Source organism: Schistocerca serialis, chromosome 10 (genome assembly GCF_023864345.2).
Source record: "Schistocerca serialis cubense isolate TAMUIC-IGC-003099 chromosome 10, iqSchSeri2.2, whole genome shotgun sequence".
Classification (NCBI taxonomy): domain Eukaryota; kingdom Metazoa; phylum Arthropoda; class Insecta; order Orthoptera; family Acrididae; genus Schistocerca; species Schistocerca serialis.
The window spans coordinates 72,945,256-72,966,585 of NC_064647.1; the positions used below are offsets into that span (position 1 = coordinate 72,945,256).

The window sequence follows — 21,330 nt, forward strand, 5'->3', positions numbered from 1 at the left end:
CTACGCCGCTCTTCAGCCATAGCGTTTTACAAGAGTATAAAACATGGTGAATAACAATGAACAAAGTGACGGGCAAAAGAGAGAGGTCACAGAGACATAAAAAAACACGGAGTCGTTCACATGTGACGATAACAACACGGAAAACACGTCGGCACGGCGCACAAAACACTGGTGAGTCCGACGGCACAAGTGAACGTAGGAGTGGGATGGCGGACACCAAAAACACTATATGACGTCACACACACGAAGCACAAAAGGCGACGATCTCCGGCGCGCGAATGTTCACTATACGTGTGCGAGTCCGGGGACCTGCCAAGAGAGGAGGAGGAGGAAGGGGAGTGGGAGAGCGAGAGGGGAGAGCAGAGATGCCACGGGCAGGGGAGATAGGGGGGAGGGAGGAAGGGGGAGAGGAAGCCCGGGGGAAGAGGGGGAAGGGAGGGGACAGGGAGATGGAAAAAGAAGGGAAGAGAAGAGAAGGGAGGGAGGGTGCCGAAAGGAAAGGACACGGGAAGTGGGGGGTGGGGCAGGGTCAAAGTTGATAGGAGGGGTAGATGGAGGGGACGAGGACATCATCAGGGAGAGGGAGCTGGCGGAAGCCACCTTGGGAGAGGGTATGGAGGGTGGAGAGATGGAGACCGGGTGGGACGTGCGAATACAGGCGCGGCAGCGGGCGGGGGTGGGAGAGGAGCGAGGAAACGAGCGGGTGAGGAGGATCAAGTTTACGTGAGGTGTACAGGATACGTATCCTTTCAAGGAAAAGGAGGAGGTGGGGGAAGGGGATGAGATCATACAGGATCCGTGTGGGGGAGGGGAGACGGATGCGATAGGCAAGGCGGAGAGCATGGCGTTCAAGGATTTGGAGGGATTTATAGAAGGTAGGGGGGGCGGAGATCCAGGCTGGATGGGCGTAACAAAGGATAGGGCGGATGATGGATTTATAGGTGTGGAGGATTGTGGAGGGGTCCAGACCCCACGTGCGGCCGGAAAGGAGCTTGAGGAGACGGAGTCGGGAACGTGCCTTGGCTTGGATTGTCTGGAGATGGGGAGTCCAGGAGAGGCGACGGTCGAGGGTGACGCCAAGGTACTTAAGGGTGGGAGTGAGGGCGATAGGACGGCCATAGACGGTGAGATAGAAATCAAGGAGGCGGAAGGAAGGGGTGGTTTTGCCTACAATGATCGCCTGGGTTTTGGAGGGATTGACCTTGAGCAACCACTGGTTGCACCAAGCGGTGAACCGGTCAAGATGGGATTGGAGAAGGCGTTGGGAGCGTTGCAGGGTGGGGGCAAGGGCGAGGAAGGCGGTGTCATCGGCAAACTGGAGAAGGTGGACGGGGGGCGACGGCGGCGGCATGTCCGCCGTGTACAAAAGGTACAGAAGGGGGGAGAGGACGGAGCCTTGGGGCACACCGGCGGAGGGGAAAAAGGTGTAGGAATCAGTGTTATGGATGGTGACATAGGAAGGACGGCGGGAGAGAAAGGAACCGATCAGACGGACGTAGTTAATGGGAAGGGCAAAGGTTTGGAGCTTGAAGAGGAGACCGGAATGCCAGACGCGGTCATAAGCGCGTTCGAGGTCAAGTGAGAGGAAGATGGCAGAGCGACGGGAATTAAGCTGTTCGGAAAGGAGATGAGTGAGGTGAAGGAGAAGATCGTCGGAAGAGAAGGATGGCCGAAAGCCACACTGGGTGACGGGAAGGAGGCGGTGCTGGCGGAGATGCTGGTGGATGCGGCGGGTGAGGATAGATTCTAGGACCTTGCTGAAGACCGAGGTAAGGCTGATGGGACGGTAGGAGGAGACGGCGGACGGCGGTTTGCCAGGTTTAAGGAACATGAGGATACGGGAGGTTTTCCACAGGTCGGGGTAGTAACCGGTGGACAGGACTACATTGTAGAGCCTGGCCAGGGTGGAGAGGAAAGAGACAGGAGCTTCACGAAGGTGACGGTAGGTGGCACGATCGTGACCAGGAGCGGTGTTGCGTTTTGTGCGGAGTGTAGCAATGAGATCCTGTGTAGTGATAGGGGCATTGAGTTCCGTGTGTGTAATGTTGTCCAAGTACTGGAAGCCAGGAGCGAGGGGAGGGGAAGAGGTGTCAGTTCGATCGCGGATATCTGGGAAGAGGGAGTAATCGAACTGGGGATCATCGGGGACAGAAAATACATCGGAGAGGTAGGAGGCAAAGTGATTGGCCTTACTAAGGGAGTCAGGGAAAGGGTGATCATCATGGAGAAGAGGATAATAGGGGGAGGGTTTAGTTCCGGTAAGGCGACGGAAGGCCGACCAGAACTTCGACGAGTTGATTGGTAGGGTTGCATGTAAACGGGTGCATGTCTGTCGCCAGTCCCGGCGTTTCTTAGCCGCGAGCAAATTACGAACGTGTCGCTGGAGTTGCCGGTGGCGTCGTAGTGTGTCCGGGTCACGCGTGCGGAGGAAGGCACGGTAGAGACGACGGGATTCACGGAGGAGGAGAACGGCCTGTGGGGGTAAGGTAGGACGGTGGGGGTGGATGGCGACAGTAGGAACGTGGGCCTCCACGGCCTCAGACAAGGTCCGCTGGAGAAAGGAGGCGGCATGGGTGACATCGTCAGGGTGGTGGTAGGTGAGAGGGTGGCTATCGACCTGGGTGGAAAGGGTATCCCGGTAGGCATTCCAGTCGGCTCGGGAATAGTCGTGGACATACTTAGGGGGAGGGTCAGTACGAGGGTCGGGGCGAGGGCGACGACCGTCTGAAACGGTGAGGAGGACAGGGAGATGGTCGCTACCAATAGGCTCCAGGACATCCACCGTGATGCGGCCAAGGAGGTTGGGGGAGGAGAGGATAACATCAGGAGTGGAGTTGGATTCAGGACGGGTATGCCGGGGGATGGGGACGAGGTCACCTTGAAGGGTGGAGAGGAACCGATGCCATCGCCGTAACTGGGCAGCGGAACGACTATGGATGTTGAGGTCGGCGGCGATCACGTAGGAGGAAAAGGTACGATCGACGTGGGAGAGGAAGTCGAAGGGAATAGGAGCGTTGGGGCGGACATAGATGGTGGCGCAGGTAACGGTAAGGCCGGGGAAGAAGAGACTAAGGATCAGGTGTTCGGTGGGGTCGGGAAGGAGAGGTTGGAGCCGAACGGGGATCTGGCGGTGGTGACCAATGGCAACTCCGCCACGCGCAATCGGGAGGGGATTATCGGAGCGGTGGAGGAGGTAGGGCGAAGTGTGGACTGTGTGGTGGGGTTGCAGGAAGGTTTCATTGAGGAGGAAGGCATCCACACGGTGGGTGGCAAGGGTGTGCAGGAACAGGTTTTTGTTGGCGGGAAGGGAGCGTATGTTGTTGAAAAGGATACGTTGCTGTCGCGCCATGACTGGGATTTAAACGAGGGTGTCAAGACGGGAGAAGGTGAAATGGGCCTGGTTGTTGGAGTAGGTGGCGTACATCTTGAGTTGGAAGATGGAACGGGCAGCAAGGGAGATCTGCTGGAGGGTGTGAGGGCGCTGAAAGGGATGAACATTCTGGAGGACGATGGTGAGGAACCTGATGATGTCCTCAGCGGTGGGTGGGGGACGAAGGGAATTGCCAGGAGGGGTGGGGGCGTCCAGAGGACGGACAGGTACGGTGAGTTCAGGAGTGGTTGGAGGGGGTCGGGCTTTACACTTTTGGGAGTAGGTGGGATGAGGGAGATTGCAGGTATTACAGGAGGGAGGGGATTGGAGGTTAGGGCACTGCCGGAGGAAGTGCGCCTGCCGACAATGCGGGCAGGTGGGGGCCTCGCGGCACTCAGCTGTGGGGTGCGCATTATAGCGCAGACACCTCTGGCAGCGCAGGGATTGAGGAGGGGAACGGGAAGGGTCGACCTTGTACCGCTGGTGGAAGAGGAGGGCACCCTCCTTCAGGAGACGGTCAATGGAGGGGGCGTCCTCAGAGAAAACCCGCATAAGGCGGGTGGGGCCGGCCGAGTTGAAAATGCGGCGGACCGCCCGCACCTCCAGTGTGGGATGGGCCTGGAGCTCCGCCAACACCTCCTCCTCCGTGATCGACGGACTGAGCCGCGTGATCACGGCGGTGAGGGTCGGCGGGCGACGCGGGGGTTGGGGTTGGCGGGTAGGAGATGGAGAAGGAGCAGGGGTAAGGGAGGCGTTGGGACCAAAACGGGTGATGGGGAGACGGGAGAGGATGTCAGTATGGAGGGTTGGGCTGGGGGAGGAGATGAGAACAGAATCTCGGCGAGGAGTGAGGAGGGAGATGGGGGCACCAGGACAATGCTGGCGAAGGAAGAGGGTGAGGTTCCGGGCTTCAAGGAGAGAGGGATCAGGACGGGAGAGGAGGTAGCGGTAGGAGGAAGGGAGAGAGGAGGAGGATGAGGGGGCAGGGACAGGCGGGGAGACTTCCATGGCATCAAGGGTGGGGGAAGGAGGACGAGGTGCAGCCTTTTTGGAAGCAGAGGAAGCAGGGGTGCCACCGGGGCGCTTGACGGCGGTGGAGGAGGTGTGGGGGATGGGAACAACGGGAATGTGGCGGGGAGGGGCAGGTCCCGGGGCCGGAGTCGGCGCCGGAGATGGTGACGGTGACGGTGAAGGCGACGATGACGATGACGGCGGCAGAGGCGGCGGTGATGGCGAAGGTGACGGGGAGAGCTGGGCGTGGGCAGTGGCCCGACGGGCCACCACCCGAGCTGGAGCTGCAGTGACAGGCTGGGGGAGTGGGGGGAAGGGATCAGAACGAGAGGAGCGGGAGGAAGAAGCGGGAGAGGGGGCGACAAAGAGAGAGGGTGAAGGGACAGTGAGGAGAGGTGGAATGGAAGGAGGGAGGTGGGACTGGGCACACCAAGTTATAGTGGTGGAGGCGGCGGAAGGGGAGGTATAGACAATGGCGGTGGTGGTAGTAGTGACAGTGGTGGTGGGGGCGGACATGACGGGAGAGAGAAACAAGAACGAACAGAACGAAGAGGAGAGGACAGAAACCGGGGACAGACAAAGACGAAGACGGATGAAGACGAAGACGGCCGTAGACCAGGGTCAGGACGGCGGCGATGGTGGCGACCAGGCGGCACCGGATGGCGGCGGGCACCGGCGGCGGCGGCGGCGGCGGCGGCGGCGGCGGCGAGCACCGGCAGGCGGCGGGCACCGGCAGGCGGCGGGCACCGGCAGGCGGCGGCGGCGGCGGCGGCGGCGGCGGCGGCGGCGGCGGCGAGCACCGGCAGGCGGCGACCAGGCGGGGGCGGCGAGCCCCGGCAGGCGGCGACAAGGCGGGGGCGACGGGCGACGAGCCCCGGCAGGCGGCGGCGGCGGCGGCGGCGGCGGCGGCGGCGGCGGCGGCAAGGACCGGCAGGCGGCGACCAGGCGGGGGCGACGAGCCCCGGCAGGCGGCGGCGGCGGCGGCGGCGGCAAGGACCGGAAGGCGGCGACCAAGCGGCGGCGGCGGCGGCAAACAGACGACACGGCAAGGATCTTCCACGTCGAAGGCGCACCCTGAGAGTAGCCCAGGCAGTGAAACTCTTCGATGAAGAAGAGAGGGAATCCAACCCTCGAATGTGTGAACGCTCACGCCAGTGACAGCCTTATTTAGAGCTTGACTTCGCGCCCAAGCGAGTGAGCACATTTCGCCTACGGCTTAGGCCGCCCACCTAGTGTGGCTGCTCGGTGTCTGCAGGCAGCGAGGGGCTGCAAGCTTCCCGTATTCGCGCCTATGTCACCTCTGCTTGCTTGTCAGAGACAGAGTATCGCAAAACATACAACTCACTCCATGAATTGATTGCTACGGCATCTGTCATCAGCAGTCACAACTAGCAACACCAGTAGCAGCCGACTGCACGTAAAGAATTGGAATGTGCAGTGGGATTTTTGTGAATTCGGCGCAAGGCTGATCTTTCCGACATAGGTTTGAGAATCCTATGGGAACACGTGTACTGTTTCTAAATTAAGTGTAGTGGTGGGAGGAGGGTACTTCCTGCGCATTACAGCACGCTTGCCAATTGTGGCTGCTAATCGTTCGCTCGTATCTGCCTTGACACATTTTCTGGCTGTGAATTATTCCACTTGCATGGCAGTGTGCGCATGTTGGTGTGTTAAAAATTCTGGAGGCGCTGGGTATCGATCCCAGTACCTCTCGCATGCTAAGCGAGCGCTCTACCATCTGAGCTACGGCCCCTGCTGACCAACTGCGCTACATACAGCCATATCAATTGCACAGACCCTTGCACTCCAATTATTCCGCAGACAAACACTACTCTCAATGTGTCTGTGAGGGTGTCTTTCAGGTTTCCTGCATTCTGTATCGAATCGTAGTTGGCCAAAATCAAAGTGGCACGCACGACGTCGAAAATAGCGTTCGGCCAACGCTCTGAGGTAGACGAAAGTGTTGTTCACTCTCTAGACTTCACTGAGGTTAGGCCGTTTTACCTAAGGCAGATTTGCACTCGATGACACCTCGACAACAGCCGGTCCTCACATTTACGTCTTGCTCTCCTTACGTCAGTATACGAGTCTGTGACGCTGGCTTTGCAACATCTTGCGTGCCTTTAGGCTCGCCGCGACCAACACTTACCACGCACTGACCACAAAACATGGAGGCGCCGGGGCTTCAACCCGGGACCGTTCACATGCAAAGCGAACGCTCTACCAACTGAGCTACGCCGCCAAGCACAACCATGCTGCGCTCTTCTCCATTCTTTACTACTCTTATGTGCACGGACGCGATGGTTGGTTGGTTTGCAGGGCTGAAGGGAACAGAGTACAAAGGCGCGGACGCGTTCATATACACAAGAGTTCCAAGTAGTTTCGATGCTCTGGTATTACGACTGCAAATTCCGTCCGTTTTTAACGTCTTAAATTGAAGGGGCAGTCACAAGCTGCTCTGTTTTCAAGCCATGTCGACAATCACACAGCACCTGAGGTAACAAGCACATCTGAAGCCCCATTGTGCACTCGACTGTTCATGCCAACTCACTGCCTCGCACTTTACTACTGTGTACCACTCTTGTCGTCCAACTGCAAAAGACTGGGCCACAACAAGTTTCCGCGTCTCCATTGCACTGCGCAAACTGCGAAACGCTCCCCAAACATGGCACTCACCCATGCAGACGACTTTTCCGACTTTACACGACGCTCACGCAACGCTCACGCCAGTGACAGCCTTATTTAGAGCTTGACTTCGCGCCCAAGCGAGTGAGCACATTTCGCCTACGGCTTAGGCCGCCCACCTAGTGTGGCTGCTCGGTGTCTGCAGGCAGCGAGGGGCTGCAAGCTTCCCGTATTCGCGCCTATGTCACCTCTGCTTGCTTGTCAGAGACAGAGTATCGCAAAACATACAACTCACTCCATGAATTGATTGCTACGGCATCTGTCATCAGCAGTCACAACTAGCAACACCAGTAGCAGCCGACTGCACGTAAAGAATTGGAATGTGCAGTGGGATTTTTGTGAATTCGGCGCAAGGCTGATCTTTCCGACATAGGTTTGAGAATCCTATGGGAACACGTGTACTGTTTCTAAATTAAGTGTAGTGGTGGGAGGAGGGTACTTCCTGCGCATTACAGCACGCTTGCCAATTGTGGCTGCTAATCGTTCGCTCGTATCTGCCTTGACACATTTTCTGGCTGTGAATTATTCCACTTGCATGGCAGTGTGCGCATGTTGGTGTGTTAAAAATTCTGGAGGCGCTGGGTATCGATCCCAGTACCTCTCGCATGCTAAGCGAGCGCTCTACCATCTGAGCTACGCCCCCTGCTGACCAACTGCGCTACATACAGCCATATCAATTGCACAGACCCTTGCACTCCAATTATTCCGCAGACAAACACTACTCTCAATGTGTCTGTGAGGGTGTCTTTCAGGTTTCCTGCATTCTGTATCGAATCGTAGTTGGCCAGAATCAAAGTGGCACGCACGACGTCGAAAATAGCGTTCGGCCAACGCTCTGAGGTAGACGAAAGTGTTGTTCACTCTCTAGACTTCACTGAGGTTAGGCCGTTTTACCCAAGGCAGATTTGCACTCGATGACACCTCGACAACAGCCGGTCCTCACATTTACGTCTTGCTCTCCTTACGTCAGTATACTAGTCTGTGACGCTGGCTTTGCAACATCTTGCGTGCCTTTAGGCTCGCCGCGACCAACACTTACCACGCACTGACCACAAAACATGGAGGCGCCGGGGCTTGAACCCGGGACCTTTCACATGCAAAGCGAACGCTCTACCAACTGAGCTACGCCCCCAAGCACAACCATGCTGCGCTCTTCTCCATTCTTTACTACTCTTATGTGCACGGACACGATGGTTGGTTGGTTTGCAGGGCTGAAGGGAACAGAGTACAAAGGCGCGGACGCGTTCATATACACAAGAGTTCCAAGTAGTTTCGATGCTCTGGTATTACGACTGCAAATTCCGTCCGTTTTTAACGTCTTAAATTGAAGGGGCAGTCACAAGCTGCTCTGTTTTCAAGCCATGTCGACAATCACACAGCACCTGAGGTAACAAGCACATCTGAAGCCCCATTGTGCACTCGACTGTTCATGCCAACTCACTGCCTCGCACTTTACTACTGTGTACCACTCTTGTCGTCCAACTGCAAAAGACTGGGCCACAACAAGTTTCCGCGTCTCCATTGCACTGCGCAAACTACGAAACGCTCCCCAAACATGGCACTCACCCATGCAGACGACTTTTCCGACTTTACACGACGCTCACGCAACGCTCACGCCAGTGACAGCCTTATTTAGAGCTTGACTTCGCGCCCAAGCGAGTGAGCACATTTCGCCTACGGCTTAGGCCGCCCACCTAGTGTGGCTGCTCGGTGTCTGCAGGCAGCGAGGGGCTGCAAGCTTCCCGTATTCGCGCCTATGTCACCTCTGCTTGCTTGTCAGAGACAGAGTATCGCAAAACATACAACTCACTCCATGAATTGATTGCTACGGCATCTGTCATCAGCAGTCACAACTAGCAACACCAGTAGCAGCCGACTGCACGTAAAGAATTGGAATGTGCAGTGGGATTTTTGTGAATTCGGCGCAAGGCTGATCTTTCCGACATAGGTTTGAGAATCCTATGGGAACACGTGTACTGTTTCTAAATTAAGTGTAGTGGTGGGAGGAGGGTACTTCCTGCGCATTACAGCACGCTTGCCAATTGTGGCTGCTAATCGTTCGCTCGTATCTGCCTTGACACATTTTCTGGCTGTGAATTATTCCACTTGCATGGCAGTGTGCGCATGTTGGTGTGTTAAAAATTCTGGAGGCGCTGGGTATCGATCCCAGTACCTCTCGCATGCTAAGCGAGCGCTCTACCATCTGAGCTACGCCCCCTGCTGACCAACTGCGCTACATACAGCCATATCAATTGCACAGACCCTTGCACTCCAATTATTCCGCAGACAAACACTACTCTCAATGTGTCTGTGAGGGTGTCTTTCAGGTTTCCTGCATTCTGTATCGAATCGTAGTTGGCCAGAATCAAAGTGGCACGCACGACGTCGAAAATAGCGTTCGGCCAACGCTCTGAGGTAGACGAAAGTGTTGTTCACTCTCTAGACTTCACTGAGGTTAGGCCGTTTTACCCAAGGCAGATTTGCACTCGATGACACCTCGACAACAGCCGGTCCTCACATTTACGTCTTGCTCTCCTTACGTCAGTATACTAGTCTGTGACGCTGGCTTTGCAACATCTTGCGTGCCTTTAGGCTCGCCGCGACCAACACTTACCACGCACTGACCTCAAAACATGGAGGCGCCGGGGCTTCAACCCGGGACCGTTCACATGCAAAGCGAACGCTCTACTAACTGAGCTACGCCGCCAAGCACAACCATGCTGCGCTCTTCTCCATTCTTTACTACTCTTATGTGCACGGACGCGATGGTTGGTTGGTTTGCAGGGCTGAAGGGAACAGAGTACAAAGGCGCGGACGCGTTCATATACACAAGAGTTCCAAGTAGTTTCGATGCTCTGGTATTACGACTGCAAATTCCGTCCGTTTTTAACGTCTTAAATTGAAGGGGCAGTCACAAGCTGCTCTGTTTTCAAGCCATGTCGACAATCACACAGCACCTGAGGTAACAAGCACATCTGAAGCCCCATTGTGCACTCGACTGTTCATGCCAACTCACTGCCTCGCACTTTACTACTGTGTACCACTCTTGTCGTCCAACTGCAAAAGACTGGGCCACAACAAGTTTCCGCGTCTCCATTGCACTGCGCAAACTACGAAACGCTCCCCAAACATGGCACTCACCCATGCAGACGACTTTTCCGACTTTACACGACGCTCACGCAACGCTCACGCCAGTGACAGCCTTATTTAGAGCTTGACTTCGCGCCCAAGCGAGTGAGCACATTTCGCCTACGGCTTAGGCCGCCCACCTAGTGTGGCTGCTCGGTGTCTGCAGGCAGCGAGGGGCTGCAAGCTTCCCGTATTCGCGCCTATGTCACCTCTGCTTGCTTGTCAGAGACAGAGTATCGCAAAACATACAACTCACTCCATGAATTGATTGCTACGGCATCTGTCATCAGCAGTCACAACTAGCAACACCAGTAGCAGCCGACTGCACGTAAAGAATTGGAATGTGCAGTGGGATTTTTGTGAATTCGGCGCAAGGCTGATCTTTCCGACATAGGTTTGAGAATCCTATGGGAACACGTGTACTGTTTCTAAATTAAGTGTAGTGGTGGGAGGAGGGTACTTCCTGCGCATTACAGCACGCTTGCCAATTGTGGCTGCTAATCGTTCGCTCGTATCTGCCTTGACACATTTTCTGGCTGTGAATTATTCCACTTGCATGGCAGTGTGCGCATGTTGGTGTGTTAAAAATTCTGGAGGCGCTGGGTATCGATCCCAGTACCTCTCGCATGCTAAGCGAGCGCTCTACCATCTGAGCTACGCCCCCTGCTGACCAACTGCGCTACATACAGCCATATCAATTGCACAGACCCTTGCACTCCAATTATTCCGCAGACAAACACTACTCTCAATGTGTCTGTGAGGGTGTCTTTCAGGTTTCCTGCATTCTGTATCGAATCGTAGTTGGCCAGAATCAAAGTGGCACGCACGACGTCGAAAATAGCGTTCGGCCAACGCTCTGAGGTAGACGAAAGTGTTGTTCACTCTCTAGACTTCACTGAGGTTAGGCCGTTTTACCCAAGGCAGATTTGCACTCGATGACACCTCGACAACAGCCGGTCCTCACATTTACGTCTTGCTCTCCTTACGTCAGTATACTAGTCTGTGACGCTGGCTTTGCAACATCTTGCGTGCCTTTAGGCTCGCCGCGACCAACACTTACCACGCACTGACCACAAAACATGGAGGCGCCGGGGCTTGAACCCGGGACCTTTCACATGCAAAGCGAACGCTCTACCAACTGAGCTACGCCCCCAAGCACAACCAAGCTGCGCTGTTCTCCATTCTTTACTACTCTTATGTGCACGGACACGATGGTTGGTTGGTTTGCAGGGCTGAAGGGAACAGAGTACAAAGGCGCGGACGCGTTCATATACACAAGAGTTCCAAGTAGTTTCGATGCTCTGGTATTACGACTGCAAATTCCGTCCGTTTTTAACGTCTTAAATTGAAGGGGCAGTCACAAGCTGCTCTGTTTTCAAGCCATGTCGACAATCACACAGCACCTGAGGTAACAAGCACATCTGAAGCCCCATTGTGCACTCGACTGTTCATGCCAACTCACTGCCTCGCACTTTACTACTGTGTACCACTCTTGTCGTCCAACTGCAAAAGACTGGGCCACAACAAGTTTCCGCGTCTCCATTGCACTGCGCAAACTACGAAACGCTCCCCAAACATGGCACTCACCCATGCAGACGACTTTTCCGACTTTACACGACGCTCACGCAACGCTCACGCCAGTGACACCCTTATTTAGAGCTTGACTTCGCGCCCAAGCGAGTGAGCACATTTCGCCTACGGCTTAGGCCGCCCACCTAGTGTGGCTGCTCGGTGTCTGCAGGCAGCGAGGGGCTGCAAGCTTCCCGTATTCGCGCCTATGTCACCTCTGCTTGCTTGTCAGAGACAGAGTATCGCAAAACATACAACTCACTCCATGAATTGATTGCTACGGCATCTGTCATCAGCAGTCACAACTAGCAACACCAGTAGCAGCCGACTGCACGTAAAGAATTGGAATGTGCAGTGGGATTTTTGTGAATTCGGCGCAAGGCTGATCTTTCCGACATAGGTTTGAGAATCCTATGGGAACACGTGTACTGTTTCTAAATTAAGTGTAGTGGTGGGAGGAGGGTACTTCCTGCGCATTACAGCACGCTTGCCAATTGTGGCTGCTAATCGTTCGCTCGTATCTGCCTTGACACATTTTCTGGCTGTGAATTATTCCACTTGCATGGCAGTGTGCGCATGTTGGTGTGTTAAAAATTCTGGAGGCGCTGGGTATCGATCCCAGTACCTCTCGCATGCTAAGCGAGCGCTCTACCATCTGAGCTACGCCCCCTGCTGACCAACTGCGCTACATACAGCCATATCAATTGCACAGACCCTTGCACTCCAATTATTCCGCAGACAAACACTACTCTCAATGTGTCTGTGAGGGTGTCTTTCAGGTTTCCTGCATTCTGTATCGAATCGTAGTTGGCCAGAATCAAAGTGGCACGCACGACGTCGAAAATAGCGTTCGGCCAACGCTCTGAGGTAGACGAAAGTGTTGTTCACTCTCTAGACTTCACTGAGGTTAGGCCGTTTTACCCAAGGCAGATTTGCACTCGATGACACCTCGACAACAGCCGGTCCTCACATTTACGTCTTGCTCTCCTTACGTCAGTATACTAGTCTGTGACGCTGGCTTTGCAACATCTTGCGTGCCTTTAGGCTCGCCGCGACCAACACTTACCACGCACTGACCACAAAACATGGAGGCGCCGGGGCTTGAACCCGGGACCTTTCACATGCAAAGCGAACGCTCTACCAACTGAGCTACGCCCCCAAGCACAACCAAGCTGCGCTGTTCTCCATTCTTTACTACTCTTATGTGCACGGACACGATGGTTGGTTGGTTTGCAGGGCTGAAGGGAACAGAGTACAAAGGCGCGGACGCGTTCATATACACAAGAGTTCCAAGTAGTTTCGATGCTCTGGTATTACGACTGCAAATTCCGTCCGTTTTTAACGTCTTAAATTGAAGGGGCAGTCACAAGCTGCTCTGTTTTCAAGCCATGTCGACAATCACACAGCACCTGAGGTAACAAGCACATCTGAAGCCCCATTGTGCACTCGACTGTTCATGCCAACTCACTGCCTCGCACTTTACTACTGTGTACCACTCTTGTCGTCCAACTGCAAAAGACTGGGCCACAACAAGTTTCCGCGTCTCCATTGCACTGCGCAAACTACGAAACGCTCCCCAAACATGGCACTCACCCATGCAGACGACTTTTCCGACTTTACACGACGCTCACGCAACGCTCACGCCAGTGACAGCCTTATTTAGAGCTTGACTTCGCGCCCAAGCGAGTGAGCACATTTCGCCTACGGCTTAGGCCGCCCACCTAGTGTGGCTGCTCGGTGTCTGCAGGCAGCGAGGGGCTGCAAGCTTCCCGTATTCGCGCCTATGTCACCTCTGCTTGCTTGTCAGAGACAGAGTATCGCAAAACATACAACTCACTCCATGAATTGATTGCTACGGCATCTGTCATCAGCAGTCACAACTAGCAACACCAGTAGCAGCCGACTGCACGTAAAGAATTGGAATGTGCAGTGGGATTTTTGTGAATTCGGCGCAAGGCTGATCTTTCCGACATAGGTTTGAGAATCCTATGGGAACACGTGTACTGTTTCTAAATTAAGTGTAGTGGTGGGAGGAGGGTACTTCCTGCGCATTACAGCACGCTTGCCAATTGTGGCTGCTAATCGTTCGCTCGTATCTGCCTTGACACATTTTCTGGCTGTGAATTATTCCACTTGCATGGCAGTGTGCGCATGTTGGTGTGTTAAAAATTCTGGAGGCGCTGGGTATCGATCCCAGTACCTCTCGCATGCTAAGCGAGCGCTCTACCATCTGAGCTACGCCCCCTGCTGACCAACTGCGCTACATACAGCCATATCAATTGCACAGACCCTTGCACTCCAATTATTCCGCAGACAAACACTACTCTCAATGTGTCTGTGAGGGTGTCTTTCAGGTTTCCTGCATTCTGTATCGAATCGTAGTTGGCCAGAATCAAAGTGGCACGCACGACGTCGAAAATAGCGTTCGGCCAACGCTCTGAGGTAGACGAAAGTGTTGTTCACTCTCTAGACTTCACTGAGGTTAGGCCGTTTTACCCAAGGCAGATTTGCACTCGATGACACCTCGACAACAGCCGGTCCTCACATTTACGTCTTGCTCTCCTTACGTCAGTATACTAGTCTGTGACGCTGGCTTTGCAACATCTTGCGTGCCTTTAGGCTCGCCGCGACCAACACTTACCACGCACTGACCTCAAAACATGGAGGCGCCGGGGCTTCAACCCGGGACCGTTCACATGCAAAGCGAACGCTCTACCAACTGAGCTACGCCGCCAAGCACAACCATGCTGCGCTCTTCTCCATTCTTTACTACTCTTATGTGCACGGACGCGATGGTTGGTTGGTTTGCAGGGCTGAAGGGAACAGAGTACAAAGGCGCGGACGCGTTCATATACACAAGAGTTCCAAGTAGTTTCGATGCTCTGGTATTACGACTGCAAATTCCGTCCGTTTTTAACGTCTTAAATTGAAGGGGCAGTCACAAGCTGCTCTGTTTTCAAGCCATGTCGACAATCACACAGCACCTGAGGTAACAAGCACATCTGAAGCCCCATTGTGCACTCGACTGTTCATGCCAACTCACTGCCTCGCACTTTACTACTGTGTACCACTCTTGTCGTCCAACTGCAAAAGACTGGGCCACAACAAGTTTCCGCGTCTCCATTGCACTGCGCAAACTACGAAACGCTCCCCAAACATGGCACTCACCCATGCAGACGACTTTTCCGACTTTACACGACGCTCACGCAACGCTCACGCCAGTGACAGCCTTATTTAGAGCTTGACTTCGCGCCCAAGCGAGTGAGCACATTTCGCCTACGGCTTAGGCCGCCCACCTAGTGTGGCTGCTCGGTGTCTGCAGGCAGCGAGGGGCTGCAAGCTTCCCGTATTCGCGCCTATGTCACCTCTGCTTGCTTGTCAGAGACAGAGTATCGCAAAACATACAACTCACTCCATGAATTGATTGCTACGGCATCTGTCATCAGCAGTCACAACTAGCAACACCAGTAGCAGCCGACTGCACGTAAAGAATTGGAATGTGCAGTGGGATTTTTGTGAATTCGGCGCAAGGCTGATCTTTCCGACATAGGTTTGAGAATCCTATGGGAACACGTGTACTGTTTCTAAATTAAGTGTAGTGGTGGGAGGAGGGTACTTCCTGCGCATTACAGCACGCTTGCCAATTGTGGCTGCTAATCGTTCGCTCGTATCTGCCTTGACACATTTTCTGGCTGTGAATTATTCCACTTGCATGGCAGTGTGCGCATGTTGGTGTGTTAAAAATTCTGGAGGCGCTGGGTATCGATCCCAGTACCTCTCGCATGCTAAGCGAGCGCTCTACCATCTGAGCTACGCCCCCTGCTGACCAACTGCGCTACATACAGCCATATCAATTGCACAGACCCTTGCACTCCAATTATTCCGCAGACAAACACTACTCTCAATGTGTCTGTGAGGGTGTCTTTCAGGTTTCCTGCATTCTGTATCGAATCGTAGTTGGCCAGAATCAAAGTGGCACGCACGACGTCGAAAATAGCGTTCGGCCAACGCTCTGAGGTAGACGAAAGTGTTGTTCACTCTCTAGACTTCACTGAGGTTAGGCCGTTTTACCCAAGGCAGATTTGCACTCGATGACACCTCGACAACAGCCGGTCCTCACATTTACGTCTTGCTCTCCTTACGTCAGTATACTAGTCTGTGACGCTGGCTTTGCAACATCTTGCGTGCCTTTAGGCTCGCCGCGACCAACACTTACCACGCACTGACCACAAAACATGGAGGCGCCGGGGCTTGAACCCGGGACCTTTCACATGCAAAGCGAACGCTCTACCAACTGAGCTACGCCCCCAAGCACAACCAAGCTGCGCTGTTCTCCATTCTTTACTACTCTTATGTGCACGGACACGATGGTTGGTTGGTTTGCAGGGCTGAAGGGAACAGAGTACAAAGGCGCGGACGCGTTCATATACACAAGAGTTCCAAGTAGTTTCGATGCTCTGGTATTACGACTGCAAATTCCGTCCGTTTTTAACGTCTTAAATTGAAGGGGCAGTCACAAGCTGCTCTGTTTTCAAGCCATGTCGACAATCACACAGCACCTGAGGTAACAAGCACATCTGAAGCCCCATTGTGCACTCGACTGTTCATGCCAACTCACTGCCTCGCACTTTACTACTGTGTACCACTCTTGTCGTCCAACTGCAAAAGACTGGGCCACAACAAGTTTCCGCGTCTCCATTGCACTGCGCAAACTACGAAACGCTCCCCAAACATGGCACTCACCCATGCAGACGACTTTTCCGACTTTACACGACGCTCACGCAACGCTCACGCCAGTGACACCCTTATTTAGAGCTTGACTTCGCGCCCAAGCGAGTGAGCACATTTCGCCTACGGCTTAGGCCGCCCACCTAGTGTGGCTGCTCGGTGTCTGCAGGCAGCGAGGGGCTGCAAGCTTCCCGTATTCGCGCCTATGTCACCTCTGCTTGCTTGTCAGAGACAGAGTATCGCAAAACATACAACTCACTCCATGAATTGATTGCTACGGCATCTGTCATCAGCAGTCACAACTAGCAACACCAGTAGCAGCCGACTGCACGTAAAGAATTGGAATGTGCAGTGGGATTTTTGTGAATTCGGCGCAAGGCTGATCTTTCCGACATAGGTTTGAGAATCCTATGGGAACACGTGTACTGTTTCTAAATTAAGTGTAGTGGTGGGAGGAGGGTACTTCCTGCGCATTACAGCACGCTTGCCAATTGTGGCTGCTAATCGTTCGCTCGTATCTGCCTTGACACATTTTCTGGCTGTGAATTATTCCACTTGCATGGCAGTGTGCGCATGTTGGTGTGTTAAAAATTCTGGAGGCGCTGGGTATCGATCCCAGTACCTCTCGCATGCTAAGCGAGCGCTCTACCATCTGAGCTACGCCCCCTGCTGACCAACTGCGCTACATACAGCCATATCAATTGCACAGACCCTTGCACTCCAATTATTCCGCAGACAAACACTACTCTCAATGTGTCTGTGAGGGTGTCTTTCAGGTTTCCTGCATTCTGTATCGAATCGTAGTTGGCCAGAATCAAAGTGGCACGCACGACGTCGAAAATAGCGTTCGGCCAACGCTCTGAGGTAGACGAAAGTGTTGTTCACTCTCTAGACTTCACTGAGGTTAGGCCGTTTTACCCAAGGCAGATTTGCACTCGATGACACCTCGACAACAGCCGGTCCTCACATTTACGTCTTGCTCTCCTTACGTCAGTATACTAGTCTGTGACGCTGGCTTTGCAACATCTTGCGTGCCTTTAGGCTCGCCGCGACCAACACTTACCACGCACTGACCACAAAACATGGAGGCGCCGGGGCTTGAACCCGGGACCTTTCACATGCAAAGCGAACGCTCTACCAACTGAGCTACGCCCCCAAGCACAACCAAGCTGCGCTGTTCTCCATTCTTTACTACTCTTATGTGCACGGACACGATGGTTGGTTGGTTTGCAGGGCTGAAGGGAACAGAGTACAAAGGCGCGGACGCGTTCATATACACAAGAGTTCCAAGTAGTTTCGATGCTCTGGTATTACGACTGCAAATTCCGTCCGTTTTTAACGTCTTAAATTGAAGGGGCAGTCACAAGCTGCTCTGTTTTCAAGCCATGTCGACAATCACACAGCACCTGAGGTAACAAGCACATCTGAAGCCCCATTGTGCACTCGACTGTTCATGCCAACTCACTGCCTCGCACTTTACTACTGTGTACCACTCTTGTCGTCCAACTGCAAAAGACTGGGCCACAACAAGTTTCCGCGTCTCCATTGCACTGCGCAAACTACGAAACGCTCCCCAAACATGGCACTCACCCATGCAGACGACTTTTCCGACTTTACACGACGCTCACGCAACGCTCACGCCAGTGACAGCCTTATTTAGAGCTTGACTTCGCGCCCAAGCGAGTGAGCACATTTCGCCTACGGCTTAGGCCGCCCACCTAGTGTGGCTGCTCGGTGTCTGCAGGCAGCGAGGGGCTGCAAGCTTCCCGTATTCGCGCCTATGTCACCTCTGCTTGCTTGTCAGAGACAGAGTATCGCAAAACATACAACTCACTCCATGAATTGATTGCTACGGCATCTGTCATCAGCAGTCACAACTAGCAACACCAGTAGCAGCCGACTGCACGTAAAGAATTGGAATGTGCAGTGGGATTTTTGTGAATTCGGCGCAAGGCTGATCTTTCCGACATAGGTTTGAGAATCCTATGGGAACACGTGTACTGTTTCTAAATTAAGTGTAGTGGTGGGAGGAGGGTACTTCCTGCGCATTACAGCACGCTTGCCAATTGTGGCTGCTAATCGTTCGCTCGTATCTGCCTTGACACATTTTCTGGCTGTGAATTATTCCACTTGCATGGCAGTGTGCGCATGTTGGTGTGTTAAAAATTCTGGAGGCGCTGGGTATCGATCCCAGTACCTCTCGCATGCTAAGCGAGCGCTCTACCATCTGAGCTACGCCCCCTGCTGACCAACTGCGCTACATACAGCCATATCAATTGCACAGACCCTTGCACTCCAATTATTCCGCAGACAAACACTACTCTCAATGTGTCTGTGAGGGTGTCTTTCAGGTTTCCTGCATTCTGTATCGAATCGTAGTTGGCCAGAATCAAAGTGGCACGCACGACGTCGAAAATAGCGTTCGGCCAACGCTCTGAGGTAGACGAAAGTGTTGTTCACTCTCTAGACTTCACTGAGGTTAGGCCGTTTTACCCAAGGCAGATTTGCACTCGATGACACCTCGACAACAGCCGGTCCTCACATTTACGTCTTGCTCTCCTTACGTCAGTATACTAGTCTGTGACGCTGGCTTTGCAACATCTTGCGTGCCTTTAGGCTCGCCGCGACCAACACTTACCACGCACTGACCACAAAACATGGAGGCGCCGGGGCTTGAACCCGGGACCTTTCACATGCAAAGCGAACGCTCTACCAACTGAGCTACGCCCCCAAGCACAACCAAGCTGCGCTGTTCTCCATTCTTTACTACTCTTATGTGCACGGACACGATGGTTGGTTGGTTTGCAGGGCTGAAGGGAACAGAGTACAAAGGCGCGGACGCGTTCATATACACAAGAGTTCCAAGTAGTTTCGATGCTCTGGTATTACGACTGCAAATTCCGTCCGTTTTTAACGTCTTAAATTGAAGGGGCAGTCACAAGCTGCTCTGTTTTCAAGCCATGTCGACAATCACACAGCACCTGAGGTAACAAGCACATCTGAAGCCCCATTGTGCACTCGACTGTTCATGCCAACTCACTGCCTCGCACTTTACTACTGTGTACCACTCTTGTCGTCCAACTGCAAAAGACTGGGCCACAACAAGTTTCCGCGTCTCCATTGCACTGCGCAAACTACGAAACGCTCCCCAAACATGGCACTCACCCATGCAGACGACTTTTCCGACTTTACACGACGCTCACGCAACGCTCACGCCAGTGACAGCCTTATTTAGAGCTTGACTTCGCGCCCAAGCGAGTGAGCACATTTCGCCTACGGCTTAGGCCGCCCACCTAGTGTGGCTGCTCGGTGTCTGCAGGCAGCGAGGGGCTGCAAGCTTCCCGTATTCGCGCCTATGTCACCTCTGCTTGCTTGTCAGAGACAGAGTATCGCAAAACATACAACTCACTCCATGAATTGATTGCTACGGCATCTGTCATCAGCAGTCACAACTAGCAACACCAGTAGCAGCCGACTGCACGTAAAGAATTGGAATGTGCAGTGGGATTTTTGTGAATTCGGCGCAAGGCTGATCTTTCCGACATAGGTTTGAGAATCCTATGGGAACACGTGTACTGTTTCTAAATTAAGTGTAGTGGTGGGAGGAGGGTACTTCCTGCGCATTACAGCACGCTTGCCAATTGTGGCTGCTAATCGTTCGCTCGTATCTGCCTTGACACATTTTCTGGCTGTGAATTATTCCACTTGCATGGCAGTGTGCGCATGTTGGTGTGTTAAAAATTCTGGAGGCGCTGGGTATCGATCCCAGTACCTCTCGCATGCTAAGCGAGCGCTCTACCATCTGAGCTACGCCCCCTGCTGACCAACTGCGCTACATACAGCCATATCAATTGCACAGACCCTTGCACTCCAATTATTCCGCAGACAAACACTACTCTCAATGTGTCTGTGAGGGTGTCTTTCAGGTTTCCTGCATTCTGTATCGAATCGTAGTTGGCCAGAATCAAAGTGGCACGCACGACGTCGAAAATAGCGTTCGGCCAACGCTCTGAGGTAGACGAAAGTGTTGTTCACTCTCTAGACTTCACTGAGGTTAGGCCGTTTTACCCAAGGCAGATTTGCACTCGATGACACCTCGACAACAGCCGGTCCTCACATTTACGTCTTGCTCTCCTTACGTCAGTATACTAGTCTGTGACGCTGGCTTTGCAACATCTTGCGTGCCTTTAGGCTCGCCGCGACCAACACTTACCACGCACTGACCACAAAACATGGAGGCGCCGGGGCTTGAACCCGGGACCTTTCACATGCAAAGCGAACGCTCTACCAACTGAGCTACGCCCCCAAGCACAACCAAGCTGCGCTGTTCTCCATTCTTTACTACTCTTATGTGCACGGACACGATGGTTGGTTGGTTTGCAGGGCTGAAGGGAACAGAGTACTAAGGCGCGGACGCGTTCATATACACAAGAGTTCCAAGTAGTTTCGATGCTCTGGTATTACGACTGCAAATTCCGTCCGTTTTTAACGTCTTAAATTGAAGGGGCAGTCACAAGCTGCTCTGTTTTCAAGCCATGTCGACAATCACACAGCACCTGAGGTAACAAGCACATCTGAAGCCCCATTGTGCACTCGACTGTTCATGCCAACTCACTGCCTCGCACTTTACTACTGTGTACCACTCTTGTCGTCCAACTGCAAAAGACTGGGCCACAACAAGTTTCCGCGTCTCCATTGCACTGCGCAAACTACGAAACGCTCCCCAAACATGGCACTCACCCATGCAGACGACTTTTCCGACTTTACACGACGCTCACGCAACGCTCACGCCAGTGACAGCCTTATTTAGAGCTTGACTTCGCGCCCAAGCGAGTGAG

At 53.7% G+C, this 21,330-nt stretch overlaps 20 non-coding genes across 20 annotated transcripts; all 20 read right to left on the minus strand.

The window, feature by feature from the left end:
* Nucleotides 1-6,061: 6,061 nt before the first annotated feature.
* Trnaa-agc (transfer RNA alanine (anticodon AGC)) lies at nucleotides 6,062-6,134 on the minus strand. The gene has a single exon. It is a non-coding gene; the product is annotated as a tRNA-Ala (tRNA).
* A 416-nt stretch (nucleotides 6,135-6,550) lies between these two features.
* Nucleotides 6,551-6,623, minus strand: Trnaa-ugc (transfer RNA alanine (anticodon UGC)). The gene has a single exon. It is a non-coding gene; the product is annotated as a tRNA-Ala (tRNA).
* A 1,013-nt stretch (nucleotides 6,624-7,636) lies between these two features.
* Nucleotides 7,637-7,709, minus strand: Trnaa-agc (transfer RNA alanine (anticodon AGC)). The gene has a single exon. It is a non-coding gene; the product is annotated as a tRNA-Ala (tRNA).
* A 416-nt stretch (nucleotides 7,710-8,125) lies between these two features.
* Trnaa-ugc (transfer RNA alanine (anticodon UGC)) lies at nucleotides 8,126-8,198 on the minus strand. Its single transcript has one exon. It is a non-coding gene; the product is annotated as a tRNA-Ala (tRNA).
* Nucleotides 8,199-9,211: 1,013 nt separating this feature from the next.
* Nucleotides 9,212-9,284, minus strand: Trnaa-agc (transfer RNA alanine (anticodon AGC)). The gene has a single exon. It is a non-coding gene; the product is annotated as a tRNA-Ala (tRNA).
* A 416-nt stretch (nucleotides 9,285-9,700) lies between these two features.
* On the minus strand, nucleotides 9,701-9,773 carry Trnaa-ugc (transfer RNA alanine (anticodon UGC)). The gene has a single exon. It is a non-coding gene; the product is annotated as a tRNA-Ala (tRNA).
* A 1,013-nt stretch (nucleotides 9,774-10,786) lies between these two features.
* Trnaa-agc (transfer RNA alanine (anticodon AGC)) lies at nucleotides 10,787-10,859 on the minus strand. Its single transcript has one exon. It is a non-coding gene; the product is annotated as a tRNA-Ala (tRNA).
* A 416-nt stretch (nucleotides 10,860-11,275) lies between these two features.
* Trnaa-ugc (transfer RNA alanine (anticodon UGC)) lies at nucleotides 11,276-11,348 on the minus strand. The gene has a single exon. It is a non-coding gene; the product is annotated as a tRNA-Ala (tRNA).
* Nucleotides 11,349-12,361: 1,013 nt separating this feature from the next.
* On the minus strand, nucleotides 12,362-12,434 carry Trnaa-agc (transfer RNA alanine (anticodon AGC)). Its single transcript has one exon. It is a non-coding gene; the product is annotated as a tRNA-Ala (tRNA).
* A 416-nt stretch (nucleotides 12,435-12,850) lies between these two features.
* Nucleotides 12,851-12,923, minus strand: Trnaa-ugc (transfer RNA alanine (anticodon UGC)). Its single transcript has one exon. It is a non-coding gene; the product is annotated as a tRNA-Ala (tRNA).
* Nucleotides 12,924-13,936: 1,013 nt separating this feature from the next.
* On the minus strand, nucleotides 13,937-14,009 carry Trnaa-agc (transfer RNA alanine (anticodon AGC)). The gene has a single exon. It is a non-coding gene; the product is annotated as a tRNA-Ala (tRNA).
* Nucleotides 14,010-14,425: 416 nt separating this feature from the next.
* Trnaa-ugc (transfer RNA alanine (anticodon UGC)) lies at nucleotides 14,426-14,498 on the minus strand. The gene has a single exon. It is a non-coding gene; the product is annotated as a tRNA-Ala (tRNA).
* Nucleotides 14,499-15,511: 1,013 nt separating this feature from the next.
* On the minus strand, nucleotides 15,512-15,584 carry Trnaa-agc (transfer RNA alanine (anticodon AGC)). Its single transcript has one exon. It is a non-coding gene; the product is annotated as a tRNA-Ala (tRNA).
* Nucleotides 15,585-16,000: 416 nt separating this feature from the next.
* Nucleotides 16,001-16,073, minus strand: Trnaa-ugc (transfer RNA alanine (anticodon UGC)). The gene has a single exon. It is a non-coding gene; the product is annotated as a tRNA-Ala (tRNA).
* A 1,013-nt stretch (nucleotides 16,074-17,086) lies between these two features.
* Trnaa-agc (transfer RNA alanine (anticodon AGC)) lies at nucleotides 17,087-17,159 on the minus strand. Its single transcript has one exon. It is a non-coding gene; the product is annotated as a tRNA-Ala (tRNA).
* Nucleotides 17,160-17,575: 416 nt separating this feature from the next.
* Nucleotides 17,576-17,648, minus strand: Trnaa-ugc (transfer RNA alanine (anticodon UGC)). The gene has a single exon. It is a non-coding gene; the product is annotated as a tRNA-Ala (tRNA).
* Nucleotides 17,649-18,661: 1,013 nt separating this feature from the next.
* On the minus strand, nucleotides 18,662-18,734 carry Trnaa-agc (transfer RNA alanine (anticodon AGC)). The gene has a single exon. It is a non-coding gene; the product is annotated as a tRNA-Ala (tRNA).
* A 416-nt stretch (nucleotides 18,735-19,150) lies between these two features.
* Nucleotides 19,151-19,223, minus strand: Trnaa-ugc (transfer RNA alanine (anticodon UGC)). The gene has a single exon. It is a non-coding gene; the product is annotated as a tRNA-Ala (tRNA).
* A 1,013-nt stretch (nucleotides 19,224-20,236) lies between these two features.
* On the minus strand, nucleotides 20,237-20,309 carry Trnaa-agc (transfer RNA alanine (anticodon AGC)). The gene has a single exon. It is a non-coding gene; the product is annotated as a tRNA-Ala (tRNA).
* A 416-nt stretch (nucleotides 20,310-20,725) lies between these two features.
* Trnaa-ugc (transfer RNA alanine (anticodon UGC)) lies at nucleotides 20,726-20,798 on the minus strand. The gene has a single exon. It is a non-coding gene; the product is annotated as a tRNA-Ala (tRNA).
* Nucleotides 20,799-21,330: the final 532 nt, after the last annotated feature.